At 44.5% G+C, this 11,662-nt stretch overlaps 1 long non-coding RNA gene across 2 annotated transcripts; it reads left to right on the top strand.

Annotated features, from left to right (window-relative positions):
• The first annotated feature begins 156 nt into the window (after window positions 1–156).
• On the top strand, window positions 157–10,210 carry LOC309366834. Of its 2 annotated transcripts, none has more exons than XR_014166891.1 (3): window positions 157–290; window positions 750–892; window positions 9,890–10,210. It is a non-coding gene; the product is annotated as an uncharacterized lncRNA (long non-coding RNA). The 2 variants fall into 2 exon arrangements; XR_014166892.1 differs by having other exon boundaries at window positions 9,882–10,209.
• Window positions 10,211–11,662: the final 1,452 nt, after the last annotated feature.

Below are 11,662 nucleotides of genomic sequence, written 5' to 3'. Positions count from 1 at the left end.
CTCACACATGGGACCACACCCCAGTCATATAACTATGGGCAGTCTCAACTCCCAGGTAACAAAAAAGACAGCCCCTCTTCTGCCTTTGCCACCAAGAAACGACTCAGTTCAGGATGGTGTGAGCTCCCTGGGCTTGGCCCACATCCCAAGGACCCATTGATCTCTCCTTGATGCTCACATCCACTGTCAAACAGCAGTTTGTCTCTGGGAAGGCTTCACCCATGATTTCCAGATTCTAGCCATGTGTCAGCATTGCACCATTGATGCTCCCAATCCAATATCAGGAAGGGGTATTGTAAGGGTATCAGGGGGTTGCTCGAGAGCAATCAGGCAAATGCCTTCCTGGTCTGTTGTAAAGCCTTGTTATTGGTGCCAAAAAAACCTTCACCATGCAGAGCGCCACTATTCCGTGGCTCGCTCATTCACTGGCAGAATCTGAGAGTGGGCGGTCCTTAAACCTTCCCCAGCAGAGTAGTTTCTTGACGCCCAGTCTGCGCTTCCCCTCTCTCCGCGGAAGCCTACTGCGCAAGGAAGCTGTGGGTAACGGAGGACCTCTCTCCTCCCCTCTTTGCTCAGGCAAGGTGTCCTGGCACCGCCTCGCCTCCTCCAAGCCCTGCTGCTCCTCTCCACTGGAGGCGTGGTTACTGTCCTCCTCTAGGAGGTGCTGCTTCCCATGATCTTTGGGGGCTCTCTGCAATCCATCCGGCTATTCCCCTCTCGCCCCTGAGCTGATGGCAGTTCCCTGACAGGTATGCTTCATATCACAGACAAAATGATAGCAAAGGAAGTCACAATGGGCAGAATCACTGGCCCCTTCTCTCTCCCCCGCCCCTTTTCTGGACTTGAGGATTCCTACCTCCATCATCCCAGACAGTATCCAAAAAGGCACCAGGTGGGTTCTGACTGATTCACAATCCGATACCCATGGGTGTTTTGGGTGCTTCCCAATCATTCCAATAACAAAGGCTGCCTGGAATGCTGACCCAACCTTTACACTTCTGCCATGCCATTTCCCTCATGTATAGCCAAATAAAATTGTGGCCTGCTTTACCCAAAACCATTATCTAAAGTATATTATTTCTTCTGCACACATGAAGCACAAATTTGCAACTGCTGCACAAATAAATACTGGCAAAAATGTTACATTCCGTTCTTATAATTTTTAATATTGTTTCCATCATTGTAAATGGCATAATGGAATACTTGCAACTTTGCTACCACTTCCAGCCACCATGATTTAATTTTCAGCTTTAAAATGAGAACATTAGCTAAGAGATAGATCACCTAGTCCAGCATCCTGTTTCTAAGAGTGACCAGCCAGCTATTTCAGGGAAGCTAACACGTGGGGGTGGTCTCCACTGTTTTCCCTTCAACTAGCAAAGGGATGGGAAACTGGTGGTTCTCCAGAGGTTGTTGAGCTGCAACTCTCATCATCCCTGCCCATTGATCATGGTCATCAACATCTGTAGGGACATAGATTCCCCATCCCTGCCCTACCGGCTAGTATTCAGAAGCATAATCCCTCCTATTCGGTCTGCAGTTTCCTCCTGGATTCCTTTTTATGATTGAGTTTATGTTGCTCCAATGCTCTGGGTACCAATTAAGGTGGAGAAAGAGGGAGAGAGAAAACACCAGGACCTGCATTGTGGAGTGTCTCCCCGCCCTCTAAATAAATGAGAGATGTGGGGCAAGCCCAACATCCTCAAGGGCCCATAAAAAAGAAGCCCGTAAACCAGGAGTGAAGGAACAAGATGAAGCAATCCAGTTAAGCAGGGAGGAAACCACCAATTAGGAGTAGCCCCAAAGGAATTTTTTTTTTGTGGCCTGAGGGCAATTTGCCAGAGGTACATTTTGAGTTGGATCTGGGTTGGCTGAGAAGGGCAGATGTGGTGAAAACTGCTCCCCAAAGACAGCTTGCCCTTCTAACCTCCTCCCTTGTGTCTCTGAAAGTCGAAAGAGCTTGGGCTGCCCTGGAGTTTAATAGCAGTGAGGCAAGTATACCAAGACCTGGAGGGAAAAATGATACATTCTTCTTTCAATTTAAATTATAAGCAGGACAATTTGATCCAGTAGCTAACAGTAAGGTGGGCTTGCCGTACAGTAATACATATATAATCATGGCCAATAGGTTATTTTACGAGCGGGATAAATGCTGAGAGGAATACAGAATATTAATGCTAGAGTAGTGCCATTAAATCCCTAGTTATTTACTGAGGGAAATCCAAACCCTCTCCGGGCACACCAGCAACTTACATTTAAAGCACTCTTATATACTACTTTAACTGTCATGGCTTCCCCTCAAAGTATAATGGGAACTGTAGTTTGTTAAGGGTTCTGAGGGTCGTTAGAAGATCTCTATTTTGCTCACAGAACTACAATTTTAAGAGTTCCCTGTGAACAGGGATTGATTATTGAATCACTCTGAGAATTGTAGCTCTGGGAGAGGGAATAATTCCTAGGCCTCAGACCCTCTATGTACGCTCTAGTAAATGAGACTCCAAAATTCCCTTGGCTGCTTCCTCCATTACTTCTAACATACACCATCTAACTAATACCAACACCTAGTCTTGATTCTCCCTTTTCCTATCTATGGTTTTTGCACCATTTTATTTGTTTAAAAGGGGATTACTCATGTTGTGTCCAGCCTTTCCACCTGCATTAGATATACACAGTCACTTGGAATAAAACATTATCATATTGGTTGTTCTTCTTTGAAGTATCCATAATATTCCTAGATCATAGTGCCCACAAAAGGCCACAAAACATCAGCAGGACCCTGGCTACTGCCAAGCAGAAAAGTCTTTACTTCCTGTACAGTATTTGGGAAGCAGTGCTGTCTGAGCAGTCAGTGTAAAATGGATAAAATTATTAATAGATCGAGGACTGCTTTATTGCATAGCAAATGTCCTACACTATCACTTTTCCAAAGTCATTTGAGAGGAATGCAGATTATGGAAACTTGCCCCCATGGGCTTAACAAACATGCAAAATGGGCATGATTTGCACATGGCTGGCTTAACAGGAACACAAGCAACAGAAAGATTTAGGCCTGATTTGTGATCTTTTATTTCATCAGGTTAACTATCTCTTTGCGTTGACTGTGCTATGTCTGATGTCTGAGTTGTATTGTCCTCTTTCTCCATCTCTGGCAGAACACAGGACGATCCAACCAGAATCGCTAAGGCTGAAATGCAAGGATGTGGCTTGTGGGCTGACTATGATTCTGTCTAACAAAGACCAAACCACTGTGGTGTGGTTCTTATTCTCTTCATTCATTCTAGCTGCTCAGACTCTCTTGGGGGGTTCAGACTGTCCACAGGGCAACTTTGTGGGGAGACACATCTAGCTGGAAGTCATTCACCAATTCAGTCAATCCCCAGGCTTTTCTTTGGGAATATCACTACGTCAAAGGCCGCTGTGGACATGTTGCCTGGAAATAAGGCAAGATTGTTGTAGAAACATGCAGCTAAAGGCAGCTGAATGGATTTCATTTCTGGGTCAGGATTGGGAAAGATGGATGTTTCTCAAACAAAAACATTTTGCTGCAGTCGAATAGCGCTGGGAGGGGAAGAATTACTCTAGAAAGACATTGTTTAGGCTGCTATCCACTGCATTTCTACTCAGAAGTAACTAACACTGGGTTTTACTTGTGCTGTTGGGGAATAGGGAACACGTGGCTCTCCGGATGCTGCATGTATCCACCAATGTATTCACTTAACAGGGAATAAGTGGTGGATACATGCAGCATCTAGAGAAACGTGTGTTCCCTATTCCCCAACAGCACATGTAGCTCTGGGAGCAAGGTGGTAGGTTTACCTTATTGATATATGAAAACCCACTCTTTAGTGCTCAAGAAGAGCAAACGTCAGTCAGGGTTTTCAGAGGATTGCCATTTGTTCCAATTCAGCTTTAAAGAGTGGGTTTTCACAGGGAAAGCTCCAGAAGAAGGAAAAAAGAGCTTAGACACAGAAGTTTAAAGTGTGGACCATGCCTGGAAAGAGCAGAGGAAAGCTAAATGTGGATAAGTGTGCATAAACCTCAGGAAGACACCTTTGTTTTTGTATGCAGTTTGACATGGGAATTTCTGTTGTATCTTAATTACATGTCAGATTGCTGACAGAAGAAATTTGCTGGTGTGAATTCAGTATGTGATTTCTGTTCCATTGATGGGGGATATATTTTTTAATGGAATTTCCGAACCAAATGAATGCAAGTCTGGAAATACCAAGATAGATCGGTGGAGCAGTTATTCAGATTATAGCAAGAGAATGATGCAGATTCCTTCCTACTTCGATAAAAACCGCAACATTATGGAAAAACTGAGAAATTTGCTTGGTCAATTAACATTTCCAGAGAAAAGTGAGATTTCAAAAGGAGGGGTGTAGGTGGTTTTCATGGGTATGAACCACTAAGACTTTTTTTCCTGATTCATTTTTGAACTTTGATTCCATGTTACGAGAAGTTAGTGATTCAACAGTTTGTACTTTCCCTTGCTGAATCCATCTAGAATGGCATAATAAGATAGGGGGCACTCAAGCACAAGAGGTACCATCTTCTGAATGGGATGAATTGCCATTACTTTTTTTAAAAAATTTGGTTGTAAAATTCCATGTAGCGTTTAGACAGTGCTGTGTGGAACCTGGGCAACTTTTATTTTAATTGCTTCCCTTCTGTAGTTTTCAGTTGCATGTGAGATTTACCTTTATTCTCTAAAATTGGGCCTGTTTTCTTTTGCTTTATTCTCTTCGATCTTCACTGCTGTGTTACTACAGCACCTAAAGAAATCAGGATATAAATATTGAACGTGGTGTTTGAAGGCATATGCTGAGTAAGATAATGCTGGTTATAGCATAGCAGAATATCATTGTGGAAGTGTAATGTTTTAAAAATAATCTCCATCTTAAAATTTCATCCAATATGCCAAAGTTTCTCAGTTAAATAAGTTTCTCAGCCCCTTCAATATCACTATATAATATTGTAAATCAGGGGTCAGCAAACTTTTTCAGCAGGGGGCTGGTCAGACCTTGTGGGGGGCTAGACTATAATTTGAAAAAAATAATAATGAATTCCTATGTCCCACAAATAACCCAGAGATACATTTTAAATAAAAGCACACATTCTACTCATGTAAAAACACACAGATTCCCGGACCGTCTGCGGGCCAGATTTAGAAGGCGATTGGGCCAGATCCGGCCCCCAGGCCTTATCTTGCCTACCCATGTTGTAAATGGTGGCCCCAAATAATGCTGCTGTATTTGGTTTTTTTTTAAGATCTGACAGTGGCATGCAGGCTTACCAGATGGTGGTTAAACCGCTATCTGATTATACACCAACCACCAGATTGTGGTTAAACTGTCAGCTGATTATTACATCAGCCAAAATGCTTGGTTCCCCCCTCTGTGACTCCTCTATGAAGAAAGATTGCGGTGTTTAAAAACTTTTTTAGTTTAGAGAAAAGATGAGTAAGAGGTGACATGATAGAAGTTTTATAAAATTATATATAGCATAGAGAAAGAGTAGAGAAACCTTTTTCTTCCACACTAGAAACTTGTGGATATCCAGTGCAGTGGAATGCTAGAAGAGTTAGGAGAGATAAAATAAAGTACAGTGGTACCTTGGGTTAAGAACTTATTTCGTTCTGGAGGTCCGTTCTTAACCTGAAACTGTTCTTAACCTGGGGTACCACTTTAGCTAATGGGGCCTCCCACTGCTGCCGCAGCACGATTCCTGTTCTCATCCTGAGGTAAAGTTCTTAACCCAAGGTACTATTCCTGGGTTAGTGGAGTCTGTAACCTGAAGCGTATGTAACCCGAGGTACCAATGTACTTCTTCATGCAGTGCATAGTTAAACTTATGGAACTCTCTCCCACTGAAGGTAGTGATGGCCACAAACTTGGATGGCTTTAAAAGAGAATTCAACCAATTCATGAAGGGAAGGGCTATCAGCAGCTACTTGCCATGATAGCTATGCTCTATCTCCACAGTTGGAGGCAGAAAAGCTTCTGAAAACCAATTGCTGGAAACCACAGGAGGGGAGGGAGCTCTTGTGCTTGAATCCTCCTTGCGGGTTTCCCACAGGGATCTGGTTGGCCACTAAGAGAATGGGATGCTGGACTAGATGGACCATTGGCCTGATGCAGAAAGCTCTTCGTACGTTCTTATGGTCAGTCGGCAACAAACTGAGTACATTTCTTTTACTCTGTGTCACGGTCCGGCTTACAGGCGGTTGAAGTCCTGGTGGAGGATGTCGGGACCGGGGGCAAGACAGCGGGATGGGAGTCAGGAAGCCAAGGGTCTGGGAGTCAAGAGGTCAAGGGTCCGAGGGTCAGGAAGCAAGGAGTCAAGAACCCAAACACAAGACAGGAAGCGTGTTGCTGTGGCAAAGAGCCAAAGGGAAATGCTGACCTTATATCCCTTCCCGGCTCTTGCCACCAGGTGCGATGAGTTACCAATTGGCCTCACCTGTGCCTCTTGCCTCAGCAGAACAAACTTAGGAAAGCCCCAGTCCTGCGAAGCCCTACCAGTCACAGGGCCTGGCTCCTGGACACACTCCTGACACTCTGCTCTTCACAGGGTGACACTCTACCTGGATGCATGGTTAAGCAATTGAATATCCACCGTTGCATTGGAAATGCAATGAAGCCTGTCAGTACATGATTTTCGATGAAACTAAGAGGCAAGAGGCAGTGTAAGGATGCTTCCTTACACTGCGTTTGACCACTGATGGTTGCAACAAAACTGGAGGTGACACAGGGATCATTCATGAAAGAAGTTATCAGAGGAATTGGTTCTACCATTGCAAGCTTTTTGTGACGGTTGCTATTCTCACCTGCTGATCTTGCTTGTTTGTTGGAACTAGCTGCAGTCAGCATGAAGCTGGCACAACTAACAATTGTGAGCGCCAAGCATGCTAGCAAGTTACCGTTCTGGTAACCAGAAAAGGACCCTGTTCACTGGAGAACGCTGACAGCTGGGCGGTTCCTAAAATGCAGCTACTCCAACGAGTAATTAAGCAATTAAAGCATAAGAATCCCCATGTCAAATTACTTAATATATTTTATCTGAAGCAGTGAGGGGCTTATTCCAAAGTGCTGAAAGATATAACTTTCTTTGTCACATAATTGAAGGGATGCTTAGCGCAGAGTGCTTGGATTCAACAGATCAGTGTAAATATGAGTTTTTCCCAGAGCAGACTAGAGAGCCCATCCAGCAGATAAATGATGCAGAAGCCTATAGACTCTCCAAGGGCTGTTTATCCTCAGCCCAAAAGCGTCTCCAGGCCTCACCCTGGGCCTTTCTGCCAAGTTGCACATGGAGAATGATGTCAGGCTCAACGGCTCACTCAGATTCTAAAGATCTCTGACACACGCAAGGGGGAAGTTGGTGACGATCCTTCCAGACCCCACTGAGGATCAGAGTTTTAAGGACCAGGCTTTGACCTCACTTTATCAGACGTGTGATAAAGTGCAATGTGTGAAATCATGTCCTCCAGGCAACTCACTGCAGCTGCGGGGGGAAAGCCAAAAGAAAACGAAATGGCTTCACTGTGTGCTTAGTAACATGTTGCTGTGAATACATCAGCGCTGCAGCTGCTCAGGACTCTCTGCCTGCACACTTAGTTAAAGGAATATAATTTCAAGTCTCCTGTTTGCTTTTTGAAATATAATTGTGCATGTCATTGACGGGGTGGCCCAACGGATGTGACTGTACAGTAGGTTACAGCCCAGCCATAAAGAAACCAGAGGTTTCTATACATATTTATGTATACAGTAGTTTCTATACAATTTATTGTTATTCATGTTTTATACTGTATTTTATGCTGTTTTTGTTGTATCAATTAAGTGTCTTAAATTTGTTGTTAGCAGCCCTGAGCCCGGGGAAGAGCGGGGTATATAAAAAAATTATTATTAATTATTATTATATCTATGTCCAACTGGGCAAGCAAGGGCATTATTACTGTGCAAGGACACATTCTAGCCATGCCAAAAAGCAAAATTTAGAGGAAGGTGTGAAGGAAGCATAGTGAGGGGTATGGACAGGGGATGAGGCACGGCCTGTGGAAAGTCCTGGGAGTCAGGCAGAGGAGCTCAACCAACCATGTTTGGCCCCCAGGCCTGAGGTTACCCCCTGCATTAGCTGGATAGTGTCACCTTCCTTGGACTCTTGATTGTGTCATAGCTGAGCCAAAGGCAGCCATGAAAAGTGAGACTGGAGATGGGTGAGAGAACAAGCTGCTCCTGAGCTAGTGAACATTGTCACTGCCCAGGCAGACTTCAAGTCTGACTCCAAGACTCCTTCCTGGTAAGATCAACCAATGGCCAGCCTGACTGGACAGAGCTACTCCAGTATCCAGGATCTTGTTATTTTCTAGAAAACTACCCCGCCCTGTAGCCCTTGTACATAGAGCTGTGCGTTTCCAGCCCTAGCCCTGTCAATTCCGGTTAGATGGAAACTGCATTCCAAAAACTGGAAAAGCTATCCAGGAACATTAGTATAATCTTGTGAAATCCCTGGCCCCTATCAGAAGAACTTGTGTGTTTTTTTGTGTTTGTTTTTTGCAAAACTGTTCAGATTAATCAGAACAGTCCTAACTCACAACACCAGTATGATGCTGTTAATTTGAGACAGGGGCTAACAAGGGCTCTGCTCAATAATATATCAAATGAGGGTAAGTGTACCATGGCTCCTTTTTGAAGAAGAAATCCACTTCTAAAAAGGTGACTGGTAGCAGAGAAGGGATAGACAGGCTGAAACTGCTTAACCCTTTCTACTTGCTTTTTCTGTATTAGCTTTCAAATACATATTATGAGTGCTTGCATGTAACTTGTGGTTGGGCCTGAAGTGTTGTTCATTTATGCTATATGGCCTGTATATTCTTTCTGGGTGTGCTGTAGTAGTTGACTGATAGACAGGGCCATAGCTAGGGGGTAGCGAGGAAGGCCCCATCAGGGGCGCAGGCGCAGGGGGTGGGGCGCAAAACCGGCTAAAAAATATGTCCATAAATATGTCTATAAATAAACATATTGACTATTGCCTCATAAAAAAGCTTTTAAATACAGCGGTACCTCGGGTTACAGACACTTCAGGTTACAGACCTGAAAAAATAGAACCCAAAACGCTTCAGGTTACATACGCTTCAGGTTACAGACGCCCCTAACCCAGAAATAGTACCTCGGGTTAAGAACTTTGCTTCAGGGTGAGAACAGAAATTGCGCGGCTATGGCACAGCAGCAGCGGGAGGCCCCATTAGCTAAAGTGGTACCTCAGGTTAAGAACAGTTTCAGGTTAAGAACGGACCTCCAGAACAAATTAAGTTCTTAACCTGAGGTACCACTGTATAGGGTCTTTGTATGATATGCGGGGGCCCTGTTTTTCCATATTTTTTGTGGCTAGGGGGTGCAACCTCGATGGTTCTGCCAGGGACTCAAGATCACATAGCTACGGCTCTGGCTGATAGATGCTTATACTTTGCAAAGAGATTGTAGATAAAAGAATCAATGTGATGGAGTTATTCTTACTACAAAGCTCAGTGGCGTAGCGGGGGGGGGAGTGCAGGGGGGGCTGGCCGCACCGGGCGCAACATCTGGGGGTTAGGGTTAGGGGGCGCAAATCCACGGGTTAGGGGGCGCAAATTACTTGCCTTGCCCCGGGTGCTGACAACCCACGCTACACCACTGACAAAGCTAGAAGGCTGCTGGGTGAAGTGGCTCAGAGAATCCATCCAAGGGAATATATTACCCAAACTGAACTCACTATACTTACAGTCTTGCCTGTAATTAATTTTAACCAGCTCTTTACCCTCTCCAGTACAGATGTAAGTTAGACTTTCTTCATTGCTTTCTGGAATAAACGGCTCTCTCCTTATTCCCTGTAATGTTTAGTTCTAAAGATGCTCAGAGCCAAACTAAACAAGGAAAATGAAGCAATGAAGTGTCTGAAGAGAAACCCAGTGTAACAGAATAGAATAAGCGCACCAGAGGGGGCACTGCCTGACATTTCAAAGATTCTGCAATCTTTAGAGTGCATCATGACCATAGAAGGGTGGTAAGGGGAAGGCAAGCTTCTTATCGGTCATCTTCAGCATCTAAACAGTTAGATCAGCTGTACGCAAGACTCAGTGAGACAAAGAAGAGACATAAGTTTGAGGAAAGAGCCAAGTGCACTCATCTGCAGGGAGGAGACAGCTGCATTGCTGGCTCCAGGATAAAGGAGAAAATGTGTAACTAAAGCCCATAGAGAGAAACATGATTAATTCATGCTGGCATCTGCTCACACTTTGCATCTGGCCAGGTAGTTGATATGGAAGGAGAATTGAGCCTCAAAAATGATTTCCTTGGTTGCAGATGTTTGGGGAATAGTGGTCCGTAGGACTAGTTAGATATCTGGCTCTGTTCTAGGGACCAAAAATATTCAATAACAATACCGTAAAAGATGGGTGGAGAAATTGGCTTCCTACTAAAACCGTGGATATTCCAACAAGAAGGACCCACCCCCAATAATGCTGCCATACATATATTTCTTGGGAGGACGAAGTCAGCAGTTCTTATATTTCCATCCCTAGGCTTCAAAAACTAGGTCACAGGGGACACAGTCCAAGTCTAATCAATATAATGTACTTTGGCATCCCCTTGGTTCAGAGCCTGAACAAGTCACATTTCTGAATTACATTTATTTAGTTGACCCATAAATCTAACCCCAAGACTTTATTTGATATGCTTTGCTTCAGATTTCCTGTTAATACAGTACCGGATTGACAATTCCTGGGCAAAGTTCAGGTGTCACTTCCGACAGGATCTGTCCTGTACTTGAGACTAGTAAGCACTGACTGTCTTGTGGTTTCTGGTCTAGCACTTGAAATAGGACTCTGATGAACCAGCAAATGTAGCTTGAGACGGTGGTGGTGTCTACTTTCCAATGAGGTCAGATGATGACCTAAACCAATTGCTCCTACAGACTTGCGTGAGTAGATGGCAGAAAAGTCATAAATCCCAGATACTCACTATTGACTCACTAGAGAGAAAGTAACATTCACTGGAAAATAATAATTCCATCCAAAGCTTTCCTAAAAGTTTTCTGAACCTAACTACCGAGGCAGCTGTTATTGCTTCCAGTTCTCCTGTGAGCAGATGGCTGCAAGGGAGATGCACTCACAATAGCCAAATGACAGCTCCTTCCATCTGCCCCATGGCTCCAATCTAGAGGGCATCAGGTTGACCCACCCTGCGTTGACCCGTAGACCACTTCATACCCTTCCCAACAGTCCTTGCATGCATCACACTGTAAAAGAGGTGAGCTATGGGTCTTTGGGGACTGTTGCATGGGGAGTGGTATGAGTTGTCCTATGGTGCTTTCTCTGCTGAAGGAGGTGCCCAAAGTATAGGTGTTGACTGCATACCAAGAATTTTGCTTCGGACAGTTTGTGGCATACAAGACAGCATGCAGGCTAGGAAAGACTGGGACCAGGCTGCAGAACATCTGGAGGACATCAAGCTGGCGAAGGCTGCACTGGCACAACCTCCAGATTCTGCTCCAGAAGTGGTGGCAGGCCGACTGGAGGGCATTGTAAGAGTTCACATGCTTTAATTAGGAAACTCCCAAACATTTCTAGAGTACATCAATCCAGTGTCTCTGGTGTACTTTTTTCCTAACACCTAGAGCAGGT

The sequence above is a fragment of the Podarcis melisellensis genome, assembly GCF_964234715.1.
Source record: "Podarcis melisellensis genome assembly, chromosome: 3".
NCBI classification, from domain to species: domain Eukaryota; kingdom Metazoa; phylum Chordata; class Lepidosauria; order Squamata; family Lacertidae; genus Podarcis; species Podarcis melisellensis.
The sequence above is the reverse complement of the archived record's forward strand: the minus strand, read 5'-3'. Positions and strand labels throughout refer to the sequence as shown.